Here is a 13,567-nt window from a genome sequence, read left to right on the forward strand (position 1 = left end):
ACCGACCCATCCTTATCAGCAGGACGAATAAGGACTGACGTATCGGATTGTAAATCAAGCAAAGCTTGTTTTTCATCAGGTAAATTATGGAAAGATTTGGACCCCTGTTTATTCTTAAGGAGATGTCCAACATCTTTTTCCACAAGTCTGCAATATGTCTCGATAGTGATTGCGATTGGCTGGAGGTAAAAAAATAACTCTAGCTTCTAAAAGGAGTCGGAGTATGTGCAGGAGAGCAACCTACTGGTTCAATAGAAGTGCCAGAATTAGGGGAGCTAAAGTATTCCCTTAAACGGATGTTTCTAAAAAAATACCTTAAACATGTCTACCTTAACATAAAAATCATTGCACTGGGTTGTAGGCACAAAAGATAACCCTTTATTAAGCAAAGAGACATGGGCAGGGCTCAATATCTTGCTTGATAAATTAAAGACACTCAGTCCCGTGAGTTCTGGGACCGTTTGAACGGTCTCCTCTGCCTCTGATAGTCGTTTCTTCTTACCCCGTCGGGTGCGGCATCTCGTCGATGCGCGTGCCTGCGGCCACCCCTGCCCTTCCGTCCGTCCAGTCTCTCGTTGAATAAAAAACTACCACTGGAAGCCGATGAGGCGCTGGTTGTAGAGCGTTGGTCAGACGGGGGTGGATGGACGTAAGCGGCATCCCTCTTGCGTCTGCCATGGAGAGGAGGAGCAGGACCTCCCTTGTCAGGGTTTCTCCAGAAGTAGACTTTATCCTCGGCCTTGTCTTTTTTTGTCTTGGTTGAATTTCTTGATTTTAAGTTCCTTTATTTCTGTAGACAACTTGTTTTCATCAGTTCATTGAATATGCCATCATCATTAACAGCTATTTGTTAAGCTGTGCGTTTGTATTTAATCGTGTTATCCATTTCAATAAAATCCTTCTTCAACTGGTCAACAATTCATGTCAACCATTTTATTTTCAAACCATGTGTATGTGACCAATAAAATTTGAGTTATTCATCAGCACCACTCTTGACTTCCACCTCTGCCGACTAATAGCCTAATGTTGGCTGCCTAGTATATTTATTTGCGCACTGCATGGGAAAAAGGAGAAGCACAGTGAACAGCGACTGATGATGTGAGAGCAACGAGAGAGCGGCTGTTCAAGGACAGGGCCACCAATTGGGTGAGTAGGTGGTGATCGGGGCATGTCATGGACTGGGGACAGAGCGGACCTTGAAAGACCATAAATCTCAACGATGATGCTGAGGGACCGGGGAGATCAATGAATAAACAGGTGACGGATGTGCTCTGTTCTTGAAGATTGGTGGGCAAAGTCAAGTCAAACCCGACCACTCATAAATTAAAGGTAAGTTTAGAGGGGAATTTAACTGGGTTTATCACTTTATAGATGTAGGCTTAAGTTCTGACTGCTAATTCTAAGCTTGACCCATCGCATCAACACTGTTAATCTATTTATAGTGAACAAAAATATAAATGCAACATGCAACACTTTCAACGATTGTACCGAGTTACAGTTCATAGAAGTCAATTGAAATAAAATAAATAAATCATTAGGCCCTGCTCTGGTGGACATTGCTGCAATCAGCATTCCAATTGCATGCTCCCTCAACTTGAGATATCTGTGGCATTGTGTTGTGTGACAAAAGGCACATTTTAAAGTGGCCGTTTTTAATTGTCCCCAGCACAAGGTACACAAGTGTAATGATCATACTGTTTAATCAGCTTCTTGATATGCCACACCTGTCAGGTGGATGGATTATCTTGGCAAAAGGGAAATGCAGATTTACAGTGATGTGAACAAATTTGTGCACACAATTTCAGAGAAATAAGCTTTTTGTGTGTATGGAACATTCCTGGGATCTTTTATTTCAGCTCATGAAATGTGGGACCAACACTTTACATGTTGCGTTTATATTTTTGCTCAGTAAATTTGATATCAGAGGGTGTTTGAGTTGTTGATTTACCTCGGTGCTTCTTACCTCATCCCAGAGACAGTCATTCAAATGACACCTTGGTGAATTACTGTGTTACTACACGCACACTCATGCTCTATTGTCAACTTATCTAACAAAACAGATCACCTGTATCTAATTTTTAATAAAATATGTATGTATATAGAAGGATTTGTGATGCAAAACCTGTCTGTTTTAGCCCACTGACCTGTTCATGAACTGGCTCAGTAAGCCTAGTCGGCTCCTCAAATTTGTTGAGAGAGAGCTGTTACAGAAAACAAAGCAGAGTAGCAACCATTAGACAATGATACGCCATGAACACCTCCATAATATAGCCTCGCCATGAGCTGCATTGTACAAAAATACTTAAAATCATCACTTCCTAATGATCAGCTACAAGCTGCTATATTCAGGTCACACTTTAGTGAAAAAACAAACTCAGGAAGACAATGTGAAAGAGTGAGGTGGAACACATAATGAGGTTGTGGTATTTGCAGTATGCTTTTTCTAGCACTTTATTTCCCTGAACTGATTGGTTCTACCTGCCATTTAATAGGAAGTTAGTTACTAGCGAAGTGCTGTTATTTAGAAACAAAGAAGTAATGCATAGGTCATGAATGTGTTATTAATCTCACAAAACCAGACATGTAGCTCTGAATATTGCAGTATGTGGCATTGCTGTAGAGTCTGGCTTGACTGTGTAAATAAAATGTTACCATGTAAATGCCGGGATATTTCTGTAAGATACTGTAAAATAAAGTGCCACCATGTTTTCTTATGAGACCCTCCATTGCCACATACTGTACCTCAATGTGGGTCATGGTCTGTTTGCACTCAATGACAGGGTACTGGTGGAACACATAGAACCCACTTCCTCCTTCCTGTTTCACAGCTGTCGTCCTGAAGTAGCTCCCTGCCTTCAGAGGCTGCAAATCAAACAGGTATGATAAACTTAAGTATTTCACAAACAGTCATAAAACATGAATGACACTGCGCTCCCTATCGAGACCCAAAATCTTTCGTTGCCAGTTGTTAAATTGACAAGGAACTAGCTGAAAAAGAGAAATGCTGGAGTTTATGGAATGCAACAGGTAGAGTGTGAATGTCCAGCGTGAACGAGCCCATTCAGAGTGCAGTTAGTTTCCAAACGAGAGAGAGGAACTCACGTCGAGACCGAACACCTCGTCGAAGCAGCGGGAGCTCCTTAGGTACCAGGAGATGTTGAGTTTAACCGGAGGGTCACAGTGTTCCGTCAACCCTGGAACAGTAGACATGTTATGAAAACAACTTGGAGCTCTCTCCAGATCTGTTCCTGTCTGAGGGCCAGAGGCTACTACTTCCTCCACCAACAGGTTTTACCATGCTCTTACTGTCTACTCAATAAAGTAGCATCTTGTATACAGTAATGCTATCATACAAATATCCTGCACTGACAGTATACCATCCTACAATTCTCGTCAGAGGAAGGGTAATCATTGTCTTGCTATATGATATTCTACACGGTTCAGTAAATAACTGAATTTTATCCTAACTTGTAGAACATAAGAGAGGCCTACTTACATTGCAACTGAATGACAGTATTGTTAACATTGTCTTGATGAAGAGAGAAAAAACAGCTTCTTCTAAGTTTCCTCTTACACAAGCTGTGGCAAAATGTCAAAGGTATTCATACTTGGGGCTCCCAAGTGGCGCAGTGGTCTAAGGCACTGCAACTCAGTGCAAGATGTGACACTACAGTCCCGGGTTTGAATCCAGGCTAAATCCGGCTGTGATTGATAGTCAATATTCTGGCTTAAAAAAAACTGTTGGGTTTCAAATGATCTGAACAAAATAGATCAATTTCTAATAAGGAATTTAGCTAGACATGAGGGCAGGTAGTGTATGAATGAATGGATTAGAATTACTTGTATTGTTTAGTCGTGAAACACAACCCCATTGCAAAACCCCCTGATGTGGTACAAGAATAAGGATACTTTGGCAGGCCTAATCAAGACAGAACGATAGTGTTACATTGTTTATAATATAGTGGAAGCTGTTACAATGTTACATTGTTGTTGTTACAGACCTTTCCAGAATGGTGCATAGGGCGTAAAACGAAAGAAAGGCAAGTGTTGCCTCAATGCCTCCTCCTGTAGATTGCAACAGCATATCAACTATTGAAATAGATTAATCTGGCTAAATAGAGAATGTTCTAAACAGGCTCTAAATATATGCCGATTATGTTTTGGTAGGACATGATGATACGCACAAGACGAGACAATTTACACTGTTGACGTTTAAGATCCATTTTCCAGGCTCTGACTGCATGTATCGGGCGTGTAAAGTGAATTAAAACGAATACAAATAGCACTTTTGTCAAGTGCCCCGTCATTTGGATCAGCAGCCTTCTTCAGCAGGTTTGTGACCGTCTGAAAGACTCGTTCACCCTCCCCGTTGCTCTGGGGAAACCGAGGGCTGCTCGTCACATGCTCAAAGCTCACTGACCTAGTGCCCTGTTACAGAAGAGCCGCATGGTCAGCCAACAAAAGCTCCCTCACTCCAGTAGTGCTTTAGTGGCCCGTCCAGTCTGCTGCCATGCCTCTATGCAGTGTCTCATCACTTCTAAGCAGACACTGTTGGCTATGTGCTGCTCCCTGAGCTCCCTCAGATAGTGACCACTCGCAGATAAGTTCTCTATTATTGTGTCAACATAGATGTCTGTATCCTCCATCAGTTCCCCATCTGTTTTTATAATGCACACCAGATGTGCATTGAAGACTGCAAAAAAAAGGCAGAATAACTTGTAACATGTTGTAGTGTATTACAGTGCAATAATTGTATCCTTTAATCCTTAATGACCATTTCAGACAGTGAGTGATCACCACGAGGTAGCCAAGCGTTACATTAAACTAACATTGCTTCTGTTCCATTCCCTTCAGTAAGCATTCAAATCATTGATTCTTAAGTTTTAATTTCGGAAGTTTTTATAGTCGGGGGCCAGACACACACACACCTACTTGGCCTCTGCTTAATAAATTATCCTATGGATGTGGAACCTGACAGCTACTTTTTTGACAATGGTCAGCCTTTTCATGGATGGGAAGCTATAAAAATAAAAAAAAAGGAAAAAAAAGCTTGTCCTCATCCAGAGGGGTGTGGATAGGGTCCTGGGTGGGTGGTGTTGATGGTGGATGCTCCGATGCCTTCCTTGCTACAACAAGGACCCCATTTCTCGAAAAGAGTAATTGGTTTCTGGGGTGGGACTCGTCTCTTGACAGAGGCTTGTGGCTCAGAACTGTGAGGAAGCACTGAGTTGCTTGTGGTTGACCACGTCCCTCACCATCACTTCCTCACTCTCTGATGTTGCGACTTCTCGACCGTCTCTCCCTCTTTTTCTCTTTGCCCTGCCGCTCCTCCTCCTGCTGCTGCTACTGCTGCTCCTACTTCTCCTCCTCCTGCTGCTGCTACTGCTGCTCCTACTTCTCCTCCTCCTGCTGCTGCTACTGCTGCTCCTACTTCTCCTCCTCCTGCTGCTGCTACTGCTGCTCCTACTTCTCCTTCTCCTGCCACTGTTACTGCTGCTCTTCCTCTCCCTGCCACTGCTACTCCTACTTCTCCTCCTGTTGCTGCTACTGCTGCTCCTCCTCTCCCTGCCACTGCTACTCCTACTTCTCCTCCTGTTGCTGCTACTGCTGCTCCTCCTCTCCCTGCCACTGCTACTGCTGCTCCTACCTCTCCCTGCCACTGCTACTGCTGCTCCTACCTCTCCCTGCCACTGCTACTGCTGCTCCTACCTCTCCCTGCCACTGCTACTGCTGCTCCTACCTCTCCCTGCCACTGCTACTGCTGCTCCTACCTCTCCCTGCCACTGCTACTGCTGCTCCTACCTCTCCCTGCCCATGCTACTGCTGCTCCTACCTCTCCCTGCCCATGCTACTGCTGCTCCTACCTCTCCCTGCCCATGCTACTGCTGCTCCTACCTCTCCCTGCCCATGCTACTGCTGCTCCTACCTCTCCCTGCCCATGCTACTGCTGCTCCTACCTCTCCCTGCCCATGCTACTGCTGCTCCTACCTCTCCCTGCCCATGCTACTGCTGCTCCTACCTCTCCCTGCTACTGCTGCTGCTACTCCTACCTCTCCCTGCTACTGCTACTCCTACCTCTCCCTGCCACTGCTACTCCTACCTCTCCCTGCCACTGCTACTCCTACCTCTCCCTGCCACTGCTACACCTACCTCTCCCTGCCACTGCTACTCCTACCTCTCCCTGCCACTGCTACTCCTACCTCTCCCTGCCACTGCTACCTCTCCCTGCCACCTCTCCCTGCCACTGCTACTGCTGCTCCTACCTCTCCCTGCCACTGCTACTGCTGCTCCTACCTCTCCCTGCCACTGCTACTGCTGCTCCTACCTCTCCCTGCCACTGCTACTGCTGCTCCTACCTCTCCCTGCCACTGCTACTGCTGCTCCTACCTCTCCCTGCCACTGCTACTGCTGCTCCTACCTCTCCCTGCCCATGCTACTGCTGCTCCTACCTCTCCCTGCCCATGCTACTGCTGCTCCTACCTCTCCCTGCCCATGCTACTGCTGCTCCTACCTCTCCCTGCCCATGCTACTGCTGCTCCTACCTCTCCCTGCCCATGCTACTGCTGCTCCTACCTCTCCCTGCCCATGCTACTGCTGCTCCTACCTCTCCCTGCCCATGCTACTGCTGCTCCTACCTCTCCCTGCTACTGCTGCTGCTACTCCTACCTCTCCCTGCTACTGCTACTCCTACCTCTCCCTGCCACTGCTACTCCTACCTCTCCCTGCCACTGCTACTCCTACCTCTCCCTGCCACTGCTACACCTACCTCTCCCTGCCACTGCTACTCCTACCTCTCCCTGCCACTGCTACTCCTACCTCTCCCTGCCACTGCTACCTCTCCCTGCCACCTCTCCCTGCCCATGCTACTGCTGCTCCTACTTCTCCTCCTCCTCCTGCTGTTACTCCTACCTCTCCTCCTCTTGCTGCTACTGCTCCTACCTCTCAAATCAAATGTATTTATAAAGCCCTTCGTACATCAGCTGATATCTCAAAGTGCTGTACAGAAACCCAGCCTAAAACCCCAAACAGCAAGCAATGCAGGTGTTGAAGCACGTTGGCTAGGAAAAACTCCCTAGAAAGTCGAAAACCTAGGAAGAAACCTAGAGAGGAACCAGGTTATGAGGGGTGGCCAGTCCTCTTCTGGCTGTGCCGGGTGGAGTATAACAGAACATGGCCAAGATGTTCAAATGTTCATAAATGACCAGCATGGTCAAATAATAGGTCTGAGACAGGTAGCACGTCCGGTGAACAGGTCAGGATTCCATAGCCGCAGGCAGAACAGTTGAAACTGGAGCAGCAGCACGGCCAGGTGTACTGGGGACAGCAAGGAGTCATCATGCCAGGTAGTGCTGAGGCATGGTCCTTTGTCTCAGGTCCTCCGAGAGAGAGAAAGAAAGAGACAATTAGAGAGAGTATACTTAAGTTCACACAGGACACCGGATAAGACAGGAGAAGTACTCCAGATATAACAAACTGACCGTAGCCCCCCGACAAACTACTGCAGCATAAATACTGGAGGCTAAGACAGGAGGGTCAGGAGACACTGTGGCCCCATCCAATGATACCCCCGGACAGGGCCAAACGGGAAGAATATAACCTCACCCACTTTGCCAAAGCATAGCCCCCACACCACTAGAGGGATATCTTCAACCACCAACTTACCATCCTGAGACAAGGCTGAGTATAGCCCACAAAGACCTCCGCCACGGCACAACCCAAGGGGGGGGGGGGGGCGCCAACCCAGACAGGATGACCACATCAGTGAATCAACCCACTCAGGTGATGCACCCCCTCCAGGGACGGCATGAGAGAGCCCCAGTAAGCCAGTGACTCAGCCCCTGTAATAGGGTTAGAGGCAGAGAATCCCAGTGGAAAGAGGGGAACCGGCCAGGCAGAGACAGCAAGGACGGTTCGTTGCTCCAGAGCCTTTCCGTTCATCATCTCTCCTCTTTCTGCTGCTGCTGCTCCTCCTCCCCTTGCTGCTGCTCCTACCTCTCCCTGCCCATGCTACTGCTGCTCCTACTTCTCCTCATGCTGCTGCTACTGCTCCTACCTCTCCTCCCCTGCTACTGCTACTGCTGCTCTTACTTGTCCTCCTCCTGACGCTCCATGGCTGTCCGTTGCTCCCCTACCCCCTTCAGCCATGTTGGAAGTGGTTTGGCAAGACTCAAGGAAGGAGTTGAGGAAACTCATGACAGCCATGAAGCGCCATGGCTGGTTTTGCACTGCCCCTGCCCAACTCCTACTCAACTCCTTCTCCTTGTTTCTTTCCTTGACAACGTGTCCCTGAGGATCTTCCACTTTCTCCTGCAAAGTTCCTCTAATGAAAACAGGTGAAAAACTAAATTAAATGAAAGTATAACATGATCAAATGTAATGCACTGAATATTTTACCAGATGTATTAAAATGATCTAAATGATTCTTATTATGGTAATAGATTGAGCATATGTTCTCACCGAAGAATGACATGTAAATGCAAGGCGATATCTGAAACTCATTAATGGCATGTAACACAGAGAATAGACTACATGACCAGTGAATATATTCCATGTATAGGCTACAATGTGGGGAACTCATGCTTGGTAACAACTACATGTAGCTACAGTACAGTTGAAGTCGGAAGTTTACATACACTTAGGTTGGAGTCATTAAAACTCGTTTTTCAACCACTCCACAAATGTATTGTTAACAAACTATAGTTTTGGCAAGTTGGTTAGGACATCTACTTTGTGCATGACACAATACATTTTTCCAACAATTGTTTACAGACAGATTATTTCACTGTATCACAATTCCAGTGGGTCAGAAGTTCACATACACTAAATTGACTGTGCCTTTAAACAGCTTGAAAAATCCCAGAAAATTATGTCATGGCTTTAGAAAGTTCTGATAGGCTAATTTACATCATTTGAGTCAATTGGTGTACCTGTGGATGTATTTCAAGGCCTACCTTCAAACTCACTGCCTCTTTGCTTGACATCATGGGAAAATCAAAAGAAATCAGCCAAGACCTAAGGAAAAAAATCGTAGACCTCCACAAGTCTGGTTCATCCTTGTGGAGAGAGAGGGGCAGGGAAATGTGAATAGTCTGGGTAGCCATTTGACTAGATGTTCAGGAGTGTTATGGCTTAGAGGTAGAAGCTGTTTAGAAGCCTGTTGGACCTAGACTTGGCGCTTCGGTACCGCTTGCCGTGTGGTAGCAGAGAGAACAGTCTATGACTAGGGTGGCTGGAATCTTTGACAATTTTCAGGGCCTTCCTCTGATGCCGCCTGGTATAGAGGTTCTGGATGGCAGGAAGCATGGCCCCAGTGATGTACTGGGCCGTTCGCACTACCCTCTGTAGTGCCTTGCGGTCAGATGCTGAGCAGTTGCCATACCATGCAGTGATGCAGCCAGTCAGGATGCTCTCGATGGTGCAGCTGTAGAACCTTTTGAGGATCTGAGGACCCATGCCAAATCCTTTCAGTCTCCTGATGGGGAATAGGTTTTGTCATGCCCGCTTCACGACTGTCATGGTGTGCTTGGACCATGTTAGTTTGTTGGTAATGTGGACACCAAGTAACTTGAAGCTCTCAACCTGCTCCACTCTAGCCCCGTCAATAAGAATGGGGGTGTGCTCGGTCCTGATTTTCCAGTATTCCACAATCATCTCCTTTGTCTTGATCACGTTGAGGGAGAGGTTGTTGTCCTGGCACCACACGGCCAGGTCTCTGACCTCCTCCCTATAGGCTGTCTCGTTGTTGTCTGTGATCAGGCCTACCACTGTTGTGTCATCGGTAAATTGAATGATGGTATTGGAGTCGTGCCTGGCCGTGTGAATATTGACCTGTCTAAAGGTCTTACCCAGATCGGCTGCGGAGAGCGTGATCACACAGTCTTCCGGTACAGCTGGTGCTCTCATGCATGTTTCAGTTATTTGCCTCGAAGTGAGCATAGAAGTAGTTTAGCTCGTCCGGCAGGCTCGTGTCACTGGGCAGCTCGTGGCTGTACATCCCTTTGTAGTCTGTAATGGTTTGCAAGCCCTGCCATATCCGACGAGCGTCAGAGCCGGTGTAACTCGATCTTAGTCTTGTATTGACGCTTTGCCTGTTTGATGGTTCGTCGGAGGGCATAGCAGGATTTCTTATAAGCTTGCAGGATAGAGTCCCGCTCCTTGAAAGCGACAGCTCTAGCCTTTAGCTCAGTGCAGATGCTGCCTCTAATCCTTGGTTCTGGTTGGGGTACGTATGTACGGTCACTGTGGGGACGACATCATCGATGCACTTATTGATGAAGCCAATGACTGATGTGGTGTACTCCTCAATGCCATTGGAGGAATCCCGGGAACATATTCCAGTCTGTGCTAGCAAAACAGTCCTGTAGCTTAGCATCTGCTTCATCTGACCACTTTTTTATTGATCTAGTCACGGGTGCTTCCTGCTTTAATTTGGGATGTAAGCAGGAATCAGGAGGATATAATTATTGTCAGATTTGCCAAATGGAGGGCGAGGGAGAGCTTCGTATGCATCTCTGTGTGTGGAGTATAGGTGGTCCAGAGTTCTTCTCCCTCTGGATGCACATTTAACATGTTGATCGAAATTCGGTAAAACTGATTTAAGTTTCCCTGCATTAAAGTCCCCGACTACTAGGTGCGTCGTCTCTGGGTGAGAGTTTTCTTGTTTGCTTATGGCGGTGTTGTGTCTTTGGCTATGCCAGATTAAGTGATATGACATGCTATTCTATAAAATAATTTCTCCGTAATTGATATCACCTGATTGAGCTAATCATGTCAATGTAATTAACTAGAGTGTCGGGCACCACAAAATAATATTTATAGAGCTGTTATCTTCCGAATAAACTCTTAAAGACCTAGTAATATTTTACATCAATAGCAGTCAATATCAATCGTCACCTTAATTCAGTCTCATCTGAAAGTTGTACATTTTTTTATCTGCACGAACCCTGGCTAACAAGTTGAATCAGCAATACAAAATTGGGTTTAATTATTTATTTACACAATACCTAACTAATCTGTCATGTACTGTCATGTTGTGTCTTGTCTCTGTCCTTTCCCTTCACCCTGTCTCCCTCTGCTGGTCGTTGTTAGGTTACCTTTTCTCCCCCTCTTTCCCCCAGCTGTGCAATGTCTCCTCCTAACCACCTCGTCACCCCTTTTCCCACCTGTTCCCTTTTTCCCTCTGATTAGGTCCCTATATCTCTCTCTGTTTCTGCTCCTGTCCTTGTCGGATTCTTGTTTGTTGTGTTTCATGCCTGAACCAGACTGTCGTCATGTTTGCTGTAACCTTGTCTTGTCCTGTCGGAATCTGCCGGTCCGTCTGAGCCTACCTATGTTTGGTAATTAAAGAAGCTCTGTTTAAGTTAATTCGCTTTTGGGTCCTCATTCACGCACCGTAACAGAAGAATCCGACCAAGAATGGACCCAGCGACTTCGGATCCTCTCCACTCAGCCGTCGGGATCCAGGGAGCGATGCTAGGCAGACACGAGCAGGAATTGTCTGCTGCTCGACATGCCGTTGAGACCCTGGCCACCCAAGTCTCCAACCTCACAGAACAGGTTCACCATCTCCGCCTCGATCCACCGGCCACTTCCAGGGCTTTCGAATCTCCGGAGCCCAGAATCAATAACCCGCCGTGTTACTCTGGGGAGCCCACTGAATGCCGCTCGTTCCTCACCCAGTGTGATATTGTGTTTTCTCTCCAGCCCTACACTTTCTCCAGGAGCACTGCTCGTGTCGCCTACGTCATATCTCTCCTTATTGGACGGGCTCGTGAGTGGGGCACGGCAATCTGGGAGGCAAGGGCTGAGTGTACTAACCAGTATCAGGACTTTAAGGAGGAGATGATACGGGTTTTTGATCGATCTGTTTTTGGGGAGGAGGCTTCCAGGGCCCTGTCTTCCCTATGTCAAGGTAATCGATCCATAACAGACTACTCTATTGAGTTTCGCACTCTTGCTGCCTCCAGTGGCTGGAACGAGCCGGCTTTGCTCGCTCGTTTTCTGGAGGGTCTCCGCGCAGAGGTAAAGGATGAGATTCTCTCCCGGGAGGTTCCTTCCAGCGTGGATTCCTTGATTGAACTCGCTATTCGCATTGAGCGACGGGTTGATCTTCGTCACCGAGCTCGTGGAAAGGAGCTCGCGTTCTCCGTTGCCCCCCTCTCCGCATCACTACCATCTTCCTCTGCCGGCTCGGGTGCTGAGCCCATGCAGCTGGGAGGTATCCGCATCTCGACTAAGGAGAGGGAACGGAGAATCACCAACCGCCTCTGTCTCTATTGCGGTTCCGCTGGTCATTTTGTCACTTCATGTCCAGTAAAAGGCCAGAGCTCATCAGTAAGCGGAGGGCTACTGGTGAGCGCTACTACTCCTGTCTCTCCTTCAAGATCCTGCACTACCTTGTCGGTCCATCTACGCTGGACCGGTTCGTCAGCTTCCTGCAGTGCCTTAATAGACTCTGGGGCGGAAGGCTGTTTTATGGACGAGACCTGGGCTCGGGAACATGACATTTCTCTCAGACAGTTAAAGGAGCCCACGGCCTTGTTCGCCCTGGATGGTAGTCCTCTCCCCAGGATTCAGCGTGAGACGCTACCTTTAACCCTCACTGTTTCTGGTAATCATAGTGAAACCATTTCTTTTTTAATTTTTCGTTCACCTTTTACACCTGTTGTTTTGGGCCATCCCTGGCTAGTTTGTCATAATCCTTCCATTAATTGGTCTAGTAATTCTATCCTCTCCTGGAACGTCTCTTGTCATGTGAAATGTTTAATGTCTGCTATCCCTCCTGTTTCCTCTGTCTCTTCTTCACAGGAGGAGCCTGGTGATTTGACAGGGGTGCTGGAGGAATATCACGATCTGCGCACGGTGTTCAGTCGGTCCAGGGCCACCTCTCTTCCTCCACACCGGTCGTATGATTGTAGTATTGATCTCCTTCCGGGAACCACCCCCCCCCGGGGTAGACTATACTCTCTGTCGGCTCCCGAACGTAAGGCTCTCGAAGATTATTTGTCTGTAGCTCTTGACGCCGGTACCATAGTCCCCTCCTCCTCTCCCGCCGGAGCGGGGTTTTTTTTTGTCAAGAAGAAGGACGGGTCTCTGCGCCCCTGCATAGATTATCGAGGGCTGAATGACATAACAGTGAAGAATCGTTATCCGCTTCCTCTTATGTCTTCAGCCTTCGAGATCCTGCAGGGAGCCAGGTTTTTCACTAAGTTGGACCTTCGTAACGCTTACCATCTCGTGCGCATCAGGGAGGGGGACGAGTGGAAGACGGCGTTTAACACTCCGTTAGGGCACTTTGAATACCGGGTTCTTCCTTTCGGCCTCGCTAACGCTCCAGCTGTCTTTCAGGCATTAGTCAATGATGTCCTGAGAGACATGCTGAACATCTTTGTTTTCGTTTACCTTGACGATATCCTGATTTTTTCACCGTCACTCCAGATTCATGTTCAGCACGTTCGACGTGTCCTCCAGCGCCTTTTAGAGAATTGTCTTTTTGTGAAGGCTGAGAAGTGCACTTTTCATGCCTCCTCCGTCACATTTCTCGGTTCTGTTATTTCCGCTGAAGGCA

At 47.4% G+C, this 13,567-nt stretch overlaps 1 long non-coding RNA gene across 1 annotated transcript; it reads right to left on the reverse strand.

Annotated features, from left to right (window-relative positions):
* Nucleotides 1-355: 355 nt before the first annotated feature.
* Nucleotides 356-3,239, reverse strand: LOC149972354 (uncharacterized). Its single transcript, XR_016491304.1, has 3 exons — nt 3,103-3,239; nt 2,743-2,862; nt 356-2,201 (listed from the first exon to the last, which is right to left on the reverse strand). It is a non-coding gene; the product is annotated as an uncharacterized LOC149972354 (long non-coding RNA).
* Nucleotides 3,240-13,567: the final 10,328 nt, after the last annotated feature.

Source organism: Oncorhynchus mykiss, chromosome 24 (assembly GCF_057628025.1).
Source record: "Oncorhynchus mykiss isolate SJ-2025 chromosome 24, ASM5762802v1, whole genome shotgun sequence".
In the NCBI taxonomy this organism is placed as follows: Eukaryota; Metazoa; Chordata; class Actinopteri; order Salmoniformes; family Salmonidae; genus Oncorhynchus; species Oncorhynchus mykiss.